Source organism: Pezoporus flaviventris, unplaced genomic scaffold (assembly GCF_033815535.1).
Source record: "Pezoporus flaviventris isolate CSIRO_AGI_PZ_B2104156 unplaced genomic scaffold, CSIRO_AGI_Pfla_v1 ptg000001l, whole genome shotgun sequence".
NCBI classification, from domain to species: Eukaryota; Metazoa; Chordata; class Aves; order Psittaciformes; family Psittacidae; genus Pezoporus; species Pezoporus flaviventris.
The window spans coordinates 63,230,806-63,244,350 of record NW_026892549.1 but is presented as its reverse complement, the minus strand read 5'-3'; the positions used below and the strand labels follow the sequence as shown (position 1 = coordinate 63,244,350).

At 41.8% G+C, this 13,545-nt stretch overlaps 1 long non-coding RNA gene across 1 annotated transcript in view; it reads right to left on the bottom strand.

Moving 5' to 3' along the window:
• LOC133273748 (uncharacterized) overlaps positions 1 to 10,733 on the bottom strand; it is a 72,134-nt gene extending 61,401 nt beyond the window's left edge. Inside the window, exons 1-3 of the long non-coding RNA XR_009744928.1 lie at positions 10,563 to 10,733; positions 6,962 to 7,030; positions 5,322 to 5,469 (exon numbers count right to left, since the gene is read on the bottom strand). This is a non-coding gene — a long non-coding RNA (uncharacterized LOC133273748). The remainder of the gene's footprint in view (positions 1 to 5,321; positions 5,470 to 6,961; positions 7,031 to 10,562) is intronic.
• Positions 10,734 to 13,545: the final 2,812 nt, after the last annotated feature.

Below are 13,545 nucleotides of genomic sequence, written 5' to 3'. Positions count from 1 at the left end.
AATTAAGCTTCAGATCAGGCCACAGTACTGAGACTGTTTTAACAAGGATGAGTAATGACCTTGTGATGCACGTGATTTCTGGCACACTATCAGTTTTAATTCTTCTTGATCTTACTGTAACCCTTTGATACTTTGGATCAAGGGTTCTCTTGAAACGCTTTAAGCACATCGTAGGACTTTCAGGGGCTGTTCTGACATGGTTTCTATCCTACTTGTCTCAACATAGCCAGACTGTCACCTGTAAGTTTTCCATATAAATTCAAATTGCCAAAGATTAAAAGGGAGCTGAAAATCTGGCCTGTGCACGGAACTGGGGAAATGTGGTGTGGGTCCCCAGAGTAAGTGAACCTAAGGAGGATTCTTCTACAAGAGCAAGGTAACCCCTTTCATGTGCCATGCCCAAATACAGCAATGCTATGATTAGAACAGAAAGCTACATTATGCTGGAGTAGTGGATTTAATAAGGACTATTGAGAGAGAGAGTTCTAGAAATTCAGACTTCCCAGCTAATAGCTGTCTTCACATTACATATAGGTCAAACTGAAACTCTGAGGTTTAAAATGCAATGTAGACCCTCATCCAGTTAAGCCAGTGATAAAAATCACATTGGCATCAGCAAGATAAAGATCTCACCTTTAAATTAAGGGATATTTGGACCAAACCCAAGCCTTGTAGCTGCAACCAGTTTCTAAACAAGCTGTGTGTGGATGAATCAGATCAAGCAGATCATCCATGGTATTTTCAAGGTGCTTTCCTAGGTTTTGGAGCCCCATGAACCTGGATTTCCTTCTCTGGTGAGAAGGAACAGAATCTAGCCATAAAATTCATTTCAGTAAGAGTTTCCCAGAAGCCCCTAAACTTCTCCAAGGTTTGTGGGGTCCCAATGGCAGACACAAGATTTCTATGAGCATGAGACAAGGAAACAGATACAGATTTGGTCATAAAAACTCATATAATGCTTCCACAGCTTTAGGTATAAATGTTTCACAATGTCTGGATGCACAAATCCTCAAAACACAGAGTCCTTTTCAATATGAGCAATCAGTTCCTATTAACAGCATGAGACCAAGCACCAGATGCACTGAGGGGCCAGACTCAGCATCCACAAGGGAGAAGCAGCTACAAGCCCCCATCCCAAACCTCGGGCAGCATCAGAAACTTAGCTTTTCAGCAGACAGGCAGTGGGAATGAGACTGCAGCCTATGCCTTATAGGCAGGTATGCGGGAGCCCATGGCCCTGGTCTGTCCTATCAAGGTATTATACCTGCTGAGCTTGCCAGAGAGGTGTGAATTTTTAGGTAGCTTTTCTCATATGGAATCATCCTTCCAGGCATCCCAAAAGCTCCTGTTCTGGCTCACAGGGTACATATGGGCTGTTACCCCTGAGCAGGCTGATTTATGTCAGGCTGCTGACATAGACTCAGAGGCTGCCTACTAACAGAGCAAAACAACGAGATGCTCAACAGTTCCCCTCCTACTATAGTACCTTTTTTTGTTGTTCTTGAAGCTCTTCTTACATTCAACATGTTTATCTGCAAAGGTAGCAGAGAAATCCATGTGTTTTATTGCAGTTGGATGGCACTATCAAGGTACTGCAAAAAGCTCTCAAACATGCTATCAATCACTTGATTTATGCAGGAGGTGAGCTTTATTAGTATGGCTTTAGTCACCAACTGAAATGGATTGCCTTGCATTACGCACTTTACAGGAGACCCTTTTCACTGCACTTGCCGGGTGGCTTCTGCAGCCCTGGTAGCAGTGGAAAGGACTCATTTCCCAAACCAAGCTTATTGGACAGAATATACTTTTTTTCTCTTTCCTGGGATGTAATCAGTGAAAACACTCTCATCTGACACTTTCTTGGCTGCAAGAAGAGCAGATCAGCAGTTCCACTAGTGTCCTACAATAGTGGGCACAGAAAAGAGATAAGGGAACTCAATGGATATTTCACTCTAGACAAAATTATCATCACTATGTCAGGATTGACTTCTTTGATAACCCAACACTGTCATCACACCTATTAGCATGAAAAAAGGCAGGGGTCATTTAGCACAACCCTATTTACTGTGCACTGGAAACACACCTTCTAGCTCCTGCAAGTCTTAACAAAGCTGCAAACAGCATATCACAGCAGTGTGCTGTATCCCCATCTCAGGTCCTCTAGGCAGCAATTATAAAAACTGGTTGTGTTGTCACCACATTTCAAAGCCAGAGTATGGCCATGCTGATGTGTGGCTCTAAGCCCAGCAGGGCTTGATCTATTAAACACATAAAGGGGTCTGTGTGTCAAAGGACTCTGGACTAATCATGGGACAGAAACCACAAACTCCCGAATTCAAAACCCAGGTTACTTTGGCTATTTAACCAACACTTCAGAGCACATCCATACATTTCAAATTTCACACTCTAACAGGAATACATAGCAATGCTCCTTTCAGAGGTGTTGCATTGATTAATAAGCTTGTCACCGAGGATGGAAATTGCTACATAAGTGTTAAGCGCTGTTAACTAATAGAAGACAATTCCATACATTCTGGTGGAATCCAGAGAACTCCAGCAAAATTTATTAGTTTCATTTGCATATATACTTTGTCTGACAACGGTGATCAAGCTGGTGAAAGTTATTTCAAATGTTTGTTATGCTCCATGACTGCAGAAAAGAATTAGACTGAAAATTCTGGCTCACAGGATTGTGCCTGCTGAAAAACCTTTAATTTCTGAAACATACAGGGAGCACAGACAAATATTCCTCTCATCAAATTTGCTCATGCCTCAATGATATTTAGCTTAATAACTATGCAAAGAAGGAACAGTATTGACGAAGTTAAAGTACAGAACAACATTCTGCAAGAAAACTGCTAATGCTTTCCGCTTCAGCCACATGTCCTCATTAAGGGCTCAGGCTTCTTGGCAAACTAGAGAACATCTGTTTTAAGCATTTATAGCTCAGTTTTGCTGTGATTCACCTTTGATGCCACATCACCAACATGAACCACTATGGACCACCTGAGGCTTCCCTGACACAGGACTACAAGCACTGATTTTGAATTCTCAAAGGTCAAACTATGGTTTTCCTCAAATAAAACTGTATGATCAGTCTCTGTATTTCTAGATTGTATCATCCTTCCTTTGAAGACTTCCTGTGGCAGAAAGAAACTCGGTCCTTAAACACTCATTTATATGTCTTTGAAACCATGATTTCTCTTGATCTGCTTAGTCAATAAAAAAAGGAGCAGTTGAGCAAGACTGGAGGCTTCTCCCTCCAGGACTTCCAGAGAAGAGGCCTGCTGAGTTTGTGAGCTAGCAGATGAGAGGCTGCAAGAGTCTCAAAAACACAGGACACTTCTCTGACACTGGCCTACTCTGTGATGAAGCAAATAATTTATCCCAGATCCTACTGGGTCAAAGCTGTCTCTTAATTTCTGCTGGCACTACATCCCCCAGCACAATGAGATCTGGATGGCTTTAACCTTGTCCCTTTTGTTCTAACCAACCATTTGGAGATGAACAGAGATTTATATTTCTTTCCATTACATTGCTATGGAAAGAAAAAAGTGGGAAAAAAGCCCCTGACCAAATGGCATAATTTTCTGAGGTATTTGTACACACCCATTTTGTCAAGGGATGTGCTATGCATCTGCCATGAACTGCTGAAAATGTAAGGTGGCTGTGAAACATGATGTTCTTGTGTTTACAAAGAATCATCAGCCCTTTGCCTTTAACAGAAGATCTGTAGCCTAAACAGGCAGCTTTAAGAGCTCTCCCGACTCAGTTGCAATCAAGATACCATCTACTTAAATAAGCATTTGTACTCCCAGTGATTTTAGGAGATGAATTACTGATCTTATTACCATAGTAAATACCCTTGAGGCAATGCACAGGCCAACAGAATATTGCTTTCTGCTGGTACAGTACCCATTTCCAGGAGAACTCTAAGAGTATTTCTAGCCGTATGGTAATAATAAAAGATTTGTTTAGCCTATATTTGCCAGAAAGTCCCATTTGCAGAAGTGGCTTGTAAATCTTTGATGCTGTTCATGGCAAACAGCTTGTCAGTTATGAAAATATTCCTACCAGCTCCTGTATATCAGCCTTACTGGTGGGGTAAAGAGGCTTGCAGATGGCATAGCTCAGTACCAAGCAGACTAAGCTTTCAGCTGATGTGATGACTGGCAGAGTAACATAACCTGGATAAGCAAAAGTAGTTATTGCCTGCCAGCAGAGGTGCAGCCTGCTGTGCCTGTTGAGGCTGTCCATTGAGGATAGTCCCCTTTCCCTGCATAGCTCTGTGTTCAAACAGGCAGCAGGAGCTGGAGAGGGGCAGGGAGTGGCAGCATGTGGGAGGCCTCTAGCTCAAGCACACTTCATTTATTTATCACTGAACCATCATCTGGTCAACAGGAAAAGTTGATAAAACTGTTGCCTCCAGGGCTCCATTCTCCTTGGGAATAAGGAAAAGGTGAAGCTGGTTAAGGTCAGTGCACAGGAGGCCCTACCGAGAAGGCGGGAGCAGGTTGGCCATGAATTACTGAGCATCATCTGGTATCACAGATAAGCAGAATGGGTAAAGAGAATAGGCAGGCTCTAAAATAAGGGATGGATTTAATTAACAATTGCACAGAGGGAGCAGACTGTAGCATTTTGGCACGAGGACATCATGCATCTGACAGTTACTTAAAGAGACAGGGAGCACCCTATTATAAAAAAATGTATTACTCCTCCATGTATTTTAAAAATTACATGAGAAACAATCACATATTGTATTACCCGTTCTCTCCAGAGCTGCCTGGTTACACCGACACTGAGCAGCACAGCCTTCACTTCAGAGATTCTGCACCGGGGCCTATTTAAAAACATTGGTCCAAACTTGGTTGCAAAAGTACAACTCTGCTGAACTCAGGGGGCTGTGCAGATGTTAACTAAAGGCAGATGTTGATCCATATTAACTAAACTATTAAGTACATCAATCTTACCCAACCATCTGACACCTTTTCCAATTTCCCAATATTTTGTTTCCCAAAAGTTTACTTAAATTCAGCCAGCTGACAACTTGCAAGCTTCCGGGTAACCCTTTTTTGTGATTTCTGGATTGGGTTTGGGTTTTTCTCTCTCTCTCTCAAGGTTAATATTTAAATGTTAAGTGAATCTTCTAATTATTTTGAAAGTTAAAGATTATCATTATGGCACAGTTCTAGCTGTTCCTCTCTTCAGTCAGTAAAAAACATCAACAAAACACTCAAGGAAAGAAGCTGAAACAAACCTAAATTCAATTCTTTGTTTTCACATATTTTAGCAAAACAATGAATTTACCAGCTCCTTACCTCATGGGTCTGCATTCAAAGAAGAGCAGACAAGTGACTTATGGTCCCAGCCTCAGTCCCAGCAGATGTTTAACCACATCCCACAAATCAGTGCAGCTCCAGTGGATGGACTCTCCTCCCAGGGAGCCAACCATGGGACACACCATTGCTATGGAAAATAGAAAAGTACATCCCTAAACACACCTGCCCAAGTCTGGTTTTCCTTCACCTGAATAAAGCACTGCCCAGTCATTGGAAACAATCAATGAGGGGGGAAATTATTTACTAATCAATCTATAGGAAAAAGGCTTCACAGAGTTCAAAGCTTCCCCACCAATAATGCATCTGATTTTCTATGTTATTATGCCAGCTTTGAGACCACTCAATATGACCTACTCTGGGCCTTTTCATTGGTGACAAGCAAGACCCATCACTGTATCTCTGTCCTTTTCTAAGCACTTCTGTTTCCTAGAGCCCATCCTGTAGAATTAGATGGCTTTTTCTGAATCATAGTTAAAAATCAGTGCTGGAAATTGTACTCTTAAAAAAAATGGCCACAGCAAAGTTGTGATCTGAATGCATAAGAATTTTTTGAATGAATAGAGCCCTTAATATTTGTTTTTTCCTAATGAAGTAAGGCATGAATGTAAAAGGATTACTATTCCTGTAATGTTCAATTCACACACACAAAGTGTAATTCATGGAACCTGGCTTTAATTTTTTTTCATATAAATAATTAATGCCGCATTTAAAGCATGTTAAAATGTTTTATTTCTTAATCAGCTAATTTGTCTGAGAAACAAAGATGCCTTTATTTTCCTTTTCCTTGACTAGAGTTACTGTAGTAAAAGGTCCCCTCTAGCTTTGGCCTTCACTCTCGAGTTTGCTGCTGCCAATTAGTTTTCTGAAGTCACTGTTTTACAAAATGTTTCTCACTTTTTTCGCAATGTAATTGAATGTCTGTACATCACAGAGTTTCTTGTGTTCAGACACACGGTGTTAAACATTCTTTGGGTTGACTTGGGTCAGCTTTAAAAAATCTCAGACACTGAAACTTGAGAAGCAGTCGTGTGCTCTAGTGTTTGCTCCACATCCTGTTAAGTATTAAGTGGTTATTTAAAATAGAGTTATACTCAGCAACTGACTTAAAGTGCTCGATATAGTTTACAAGACGATTAATTAAATGAGAGCATTGCATGTGATGCACATGTATTTCCATAATCATTCACATTGGCCTATAGTTGCCCTTTAATTTTCATACTAATTAAAGTAACACATTGAACTGCAAATTGTAAATGGCTGCATTTCTCTGTAGATGTTAACACTGATGTAAGCTGAATGCCAAATAAAAAACCCCAAGAATCAAGCAGAGTGTTTCTTGACTCTGATCCATTCAAGTTTCCCTACTCATTCCATTACTGGACCATGTCCATATTTTAATAAGACTGCATTTTTTCTGTGTTTTCAGCCCCATATTTTTCTGAGGTACAATGCGCTTATTTTTTGTATTGTGGTATCTGGTTAGCTGGTTTCCATCTGATACAACAGAGCAGTTATAGAGGATTCGCAGTTACAGATTAGGTTTTTGAAGTGGCGGTGAGACTGTGGTTTGCAATCTGATGGGCAGAAAGAAAGAAAACTGAAATGTGCAGTAGTTTTACCTCTTAATTACATCTGACCCATTATCCTCCTTGATTCTTGTTCAAATCTTGACACGGCTGACTTGGAACCTGCAATGCAAACTGAAGGGCTGTATTTTCAGGTCACATCAAGGAAGGGGGAAGTTACTCCCTAGAACATTTACTAGGACTTGGGAAAGAGAAGCATCAGATAGGAACAATTCTGCTGTGGCTCACACAGCTGCTGGTGTTTCAGCTTGGCATACACTCTGATGGGGACCAGTGCATCCACCTCAAGCAGTCTCTAGCATGTAATGGACATATGGTAATTGCTATTGAATGAAAAGTAACCTTGGACTATAGGCATATGAAAGACACCTTTAAAAAAAAGAAAAAAAGAATCCTTGACAAAAACCCCTGTGTCAGGGCCAACAGCTCAAAAATTAACAACTAATCACTCCTTTCAGTGTGTCCTCCATCTAATTGCTTCCATGATGAGGTGAGGGTTTTTTTTTTTCCTTTCAGAAATGAGCATTATGAAAGATTTCTTTTTAATTTAAAATGAAAAATTCCTCCACTCCCAGGTGACCTATCCAAGAGAAATAATAATAAGCACTCAATTGCTCAGAGAGCATCAGCACTCACACATATTACAAGGCTGAGCGTTCATGCTCCCTTACACCCTCCCACCCCGCTTCCTTCCCACAGCGTGTCCTATCTCCAGATCCTAACTTGGCTTGGCCCAAGATGTTATTTGTTAAAATTAACTTTCAGATCAGGCTGGAGTCAGTGTACTTGGCAATGAGGAGAAGAACCAAGTCTGCAAGGGAGGGAACAGCTTCAGGAGGCAGAGAGGGAAGCTGCAGCCCCAGCAGGGGTATTCAAGGAGGGGAGTGGGCCACAGCAGCAAAGCCAGTTTGTCACAGCTGCCTTCAGCACCATGCTGTCCAAGTCCCTTCTTGTGGACTAGGGAAAGGCTTTCCCCTTTATCTGCTCCCAGACCCTGAGCTGCAGCCAGGCAGGGCTGCATCCCGGATTCTGCCTTGGTGGGGGCACCCCAATGTGACCATTTCTGTGATATACTTTATTCTAGCAAAAGTCTTCTGAAGTTCAGTCATGGCAATGCTGAACAGCCATGCATTGCAAAATGGATGGAGTCATGCTGAGGGAAGACTGATAGACTATGGTAATAATGCAAGACCTTTTTTTTTCCCCTCATAAACCAAATTTCCCATACATTTCTGGAAGATTAATTTAGATTTAGAGATGGTTTGCGTGAGGTACTGAAAAAAAGACTCTAAATGCAAGGCTGGTTTCTACCTGACCTTAACTGCTACATTAGCTACCATTGCTCCAGTACATTTATACATGGAAATGTACATGCACTTCAGCTTAATTACCTAAGGACTGTACAAAAGAAAGCCTTTTAAATGTTTTAATGGCAAATTTAGTCTTTCCAAGAGCTATACAACACTGTATCATCCATTGACTAATTAACAATGTATTTGACAAAAAAAATAAAAATACTAACTCAGCTACATGGACACAGTCCTGTTTGCCTTAAGTAGGTGATGCATGTAAACAAGTGCACATACAGAATAAAGTAGTAATTTGAATTTGTTGGATTTTGTTATTCCTTTGAGACTGGTTGTTGTAAGTTTAACATTAGATTTATTTTTAAGTTTAGCCTCAAACTCTCTTGTAATAAAGAAGGAGCTATAAGGGGGGGGGGGAAGAATCCTAAAGGAAAAAGCTCTTGAAGCTTTCTGACTCCTGTGACACAAAAGGACTTGATGGCTGATATGTTTCTGAGTGGGAGGTCCAGCAGACTCTTCAGCTGGGACTCAGATCTCCTCTCTCTTTCTCCCCTAACTTTCCTTTGCACTCACCTACTAAAGACAGCACGGACTCTCTCCTCTGTTGTAGCCTGCAGAGATTGCCTTAGCTAGGATATGGCTGGTGAGGTGCACTTGGGTAATTTCAGTTGCTGGGCAGTTTGCTTTGCAGGGTGCCGGGCTGGCACTGGAGCCCAAGTGGGACCACAGAGTAACCTGGAATAAAAGTAGGGCTGAGAAGGGCTGCTTCAGCTCAGCAGGGTGCTGAGCATCTGGGAAGAGCACTTACACAAAAGCCAAGGGCCTAGGAAGTCGTTCATCTTTCCAAAATCAAACCCTTTTTATACAGACTCATGACAGCTGGTTATGATGAGCAAATTAAAACTTATTTCAAAGTTACTCTTGGGCACAATTGTCAGGCTTTCATTCAGGAAACTCTCTAAACAAGCTCTTAACTTTAAGCAGGTGCCTAAATCCCACTGAACACAGTAGGATTTATACACCTGTTTTAGTGCTTTCCTGGGCAGGGATGGCCCTCAGCAAGTGGTATGGCACATTCCAGGAGTCCCAAAGTCCAGATGGCTTTTTCTCATCCACGTTTAGCTCCCAGCCAGCACTGGGATCACACCACCACTAACCAGATTCTTGGTTTAGTGCACATCCTGCTGTACTGCAAGCCTGCTGCAGCACACAAATCTGAGAGCCACCTAAGAAGGTTCACAGTCACAAACTGCCACTGTGAATAGCAATGCTATTCTTTCAGGCCACAAACAGCAAATTAGAGCCATTCTTTGAAGTTGCAACTGGGGCTTTTTTTATTTTGATTCTTCTGAAGGCTGTCATTGCTTCCCTGCCACATCAGAAGCCCCAGCACCCACAAGTCCTTTCCTACCACAGAAGCAGAGTGTGGAAAGGGTGCACATTCATGGTAATCACCTTTTTTTCAAGATACAGGTGAGCCTGGTCAGCAGCAAAATTAGCATACTGAGAACAGCTATTCTCACCCTAGAGTAGCAAACCTCAGAGCTGGTGGGAGGAGAAGGGAAAGAAAAAGGGGAGGTTGGTGATATGAGAAGCATTAACACTGACCTAGGCAAGACACAAAGTTGAAAAGTAGTAAGCATTTTCAATGAAAACCCCTCCATGTTTCATAAGCTTCCAGTCATTCTTGGTACTTAACTGGAAAGCAAAGCCAAAGTTTTCATTTCTCTTCCTCAGCCAGCAAGAGGAGAATGGAAAAGGAAACAAAGGGTCACTACTAACCTTTCTAAGGTTTTTCCTTTTGATACTGTGACTTGCTGTGGTTATTTTTTCATTATTTATTTTCACTAATATAAAAGATCTCCAGAAAAGCATTTGCTTTGGTTAAAACCAGAATTAAACCTGATCTACTACTGAGGGAAAAAAACACAAGTCGCTTTAAGGAAGACATCTGTATCGGTGTGCTTATATATAAAAGACGGCATGTGCGAGTCAAAAATACACTGACAAACCAGCATAGGTCAGAAGATCTGTTGGGGGAAAAATGAAAAACAAAGGATTTTTATCAATCTTTCAGCCCATTCTTTATTGGACCTTGATGAATCAATGGGTCAAAACAAAGGAGGGAAAAAGTGATTCATCTAGGGAACTAGTCTACCCTTCAGTTGACGACTGACATCTCTTAAGCAGGAGCTAAGGTTTAAACCAACACCTGCCTCATGTAACACATAAAGACAGACATTATTTCTTCAGAAAAGAGTATTTGTAGGACTACCTTTTCCTGAAAAAAAAAAAAAATTCTGAAAGAAAATATTGCTAATACTCACAAGGTAAGTCACTGAGCATGCTTGAATGAGGACAACCAGGCAAATTTTCTGGGTTCTGCTTGAAGACCACTCTCACACATATTGTCAATTTTAGAGAACTCAGTGCTCAACCAGCTCTTGAATTGGTTGACTTTGGTGGATTCAGATGATGACACAGCTGTGTTGACCATTAGACCTGTGAGTAGTAATCGAACCATTTAACTAGATTAGTCGGAAGTTTGGATTTGACTTTTTTTGCCCCCATGGATTTTGACTAGAAAGCTGATCACTCCCTAAGATCCCACCCTTGTGCATGACTAAAGGGACAAATTCAGTTACAGCAATGAAACCTCAGTAGCATCAGGAAAGGTGAAAGGCTTCATCCCTGTGACAGAGGTTGGCACTTGAGAAACAGTGGTCAACACAACAGATAGAGCCCTGGCAATACTCAGCAACAGAGTCTGGCCCCTAAACTAGCATGTAACCCCCCTGCAAGAGCTGTATTGCAGAGAACATAATGAAAGAAATGGTGAAGACAAGCATCATGCCTTGAAGACGTAAATGATCACTTGTGAAGAAACTCAAACGCAAAAACCCCATCCCTATTTTCCACAGCACATATAAAGCATGCTTGCCCTGCTGGAGCCAAGCCAGCACAGAGTGTGGCCACATCCCTCTGTCCCAGCACAGGCCCAGGAGAAGGAAACATGACTCAGAGCCAGAGTTTTCTCCCCTGCTCACTCCTGGCTGCAGGTGAAGTCGACTTCCCCTGTGCCTGGGTCATGGCTGGGGACAAGGAATGCCTCCCCAGTTCTTGTCCCTCTGCAGGGTTTTGTGCAGCTCGGGGGCATCTTGAAGACATTTGTCTGATTCTTACCTTAAATACAGACCATGAATCCAGGAAGCTCCTGTTATGGTCCTACGAAAGGAAAGACAGATTTATTGCTTTGTTGATCTATGCCACCTCAGAAGACAATCTTACATCCTAAAGATGAAATAGTAGATTTTAACTGAAATACAGCAATCAGCAATGAACAAAGTCCAATTCCCAATATTTGCCTATTAAATAACATATAATACCTCAAATTAGCTTACAATCACAAACCTGCTGATTTGGGTACTGTTAGTCATGGTTGGTTCTGTAACATTACTAAAGGAACTCTGTTGCCTGAAGAGCAATTTGATCTGCATCACATTCATCATTTAGCCAAGGAGAGCAGTGGTCCCTCCGCCCACCTGAATAACTGTACAGTTTTCATGACAGGATGCATCCAGGAAATACCAAGTTGCCATACAATATCTGGCCTTATTACAATAATAATTATTTGTCCCTACTGCTTAAACCACTGTTGCATGAGAAAGTTAATTCTTCCAAGGCACTGGGTGGGATGCTCTTCCTGGAAAACATGCTCTCAACAGGAAAGCCAAACACAGTGCTAGAGAGTTATCTTAAGTAGATTTAAATAATTAAATCCAAAATTCTCCAACCACTTGCTGTTTCAAATTTATTTCTTTAATAACCAGCTTGTTTCAGCAACACACTGGATTAAGGCTTCATTTATTCAAAATTTAAGGTCTGTCCCACTCTGAGTGTTATTTTAAGTATTTAGGGGAATTTTTGTGCCTGTGAAAACGAAGAGATTGTTGCATTATAAATTTATTTCCTCTGCTATTGCACAGGCCATGCACTGCAGCTGTGAAAGTGCCATAAGAGCCCCAGCAGTGTCCTTAAGCTCAACCTAGACAGGCAAGCCTTTGTATTCACACAAAGAGATGGCCTTTGCTTAGGTCTTCAGCTACAAGTACTTCCTAACAATGATGCTGACACCGCTCGGTCGCACCGAAGGAAGAAGGGACATTTAATGATGGCAATGGCTGTCCACTGGGGAGGCAGCCCAGGCCTCAACAGCCATTTTCAGGCAGGACTTCCAAGAGGGGCAGAGCCCAGTGTCAGCAGCGCTGCACAGAGCAGCGTCAGCAGCTCCTCCAGCAGGTGCTACCTCGTAAGGAAGGGCTTAGTGGCGCTTGCCATCCACATGAGCAATTTCACAAACAAGCGAGTTTCTCATACGCTCCTCATCACCTCTAGGCATTCATATTCTTTTAAGTACAGAAACATTAATTAGATTTTGACCACAGACCCGGATTTGACTTACCCTGACAGGGTTTCCATTAGTGTAATCTGTAGGGGAATTCACTGTTTTAACATCTGTGTGCCTAAGGCCTATCTCACATTTACTGCTGTAGTCTGAAAAGCCTCCCTTGTACGGCTGTGTGTTTCTTCATGCTCCCAATTTCACAGAAGTCATTTCAGCACCAAACGGTAATTAGCAAAGGGATGGGCCTCGGCTGACATGAATGCAATTTATTGTTTTCCACAAGGCCCTGAACCGAGCAAACAAAGAACACAGTCTTGCTGTCTGGCATTTTATTAACTTGCATTGTGCGACGTACCTTACTGGAGGGAGATCCCTGAGTAAATGCAGCAGCTAGTATGCAGTAACACGCGTGCTTTTGAAGAATATTAATTTCAGTTCAATTAGGCAAGTTTTGTGGGACCTCAGCCTCTAAAATAGGACAGCCACTTTTATAATTATCTCCTGTATTAACTTTATCACCACCCGACTTTTTACATAAATGCAACCTTTCATCTTTAAAATGCCAACACTTCTTCAATTTTGGCAACCGTACAGCATTGCTAATTATTTGCTCATTATGTGTGGTTAACTGATGAATCATTAATAAATGAATGAATGGCTAATATATTTTTATGGTAATTGGAGATATAACTGATTGCAGACTTCCTTTGCTTCTCAAAACTGCCCTGAATGAGCAGTAGCTGCTTAATTGTTTACAGATGATATTTATGCCACTGACAAGCTCTTCCCATCGCTGTGGTTTATCAGAGGTGAGCACTCCCTGTGCCCGCCACTGTGGGCACAGAGGGGTGGGTGATGCTCTCCCTTCCCTGCAGCATCACAGCACACGGGCACACACATGCATT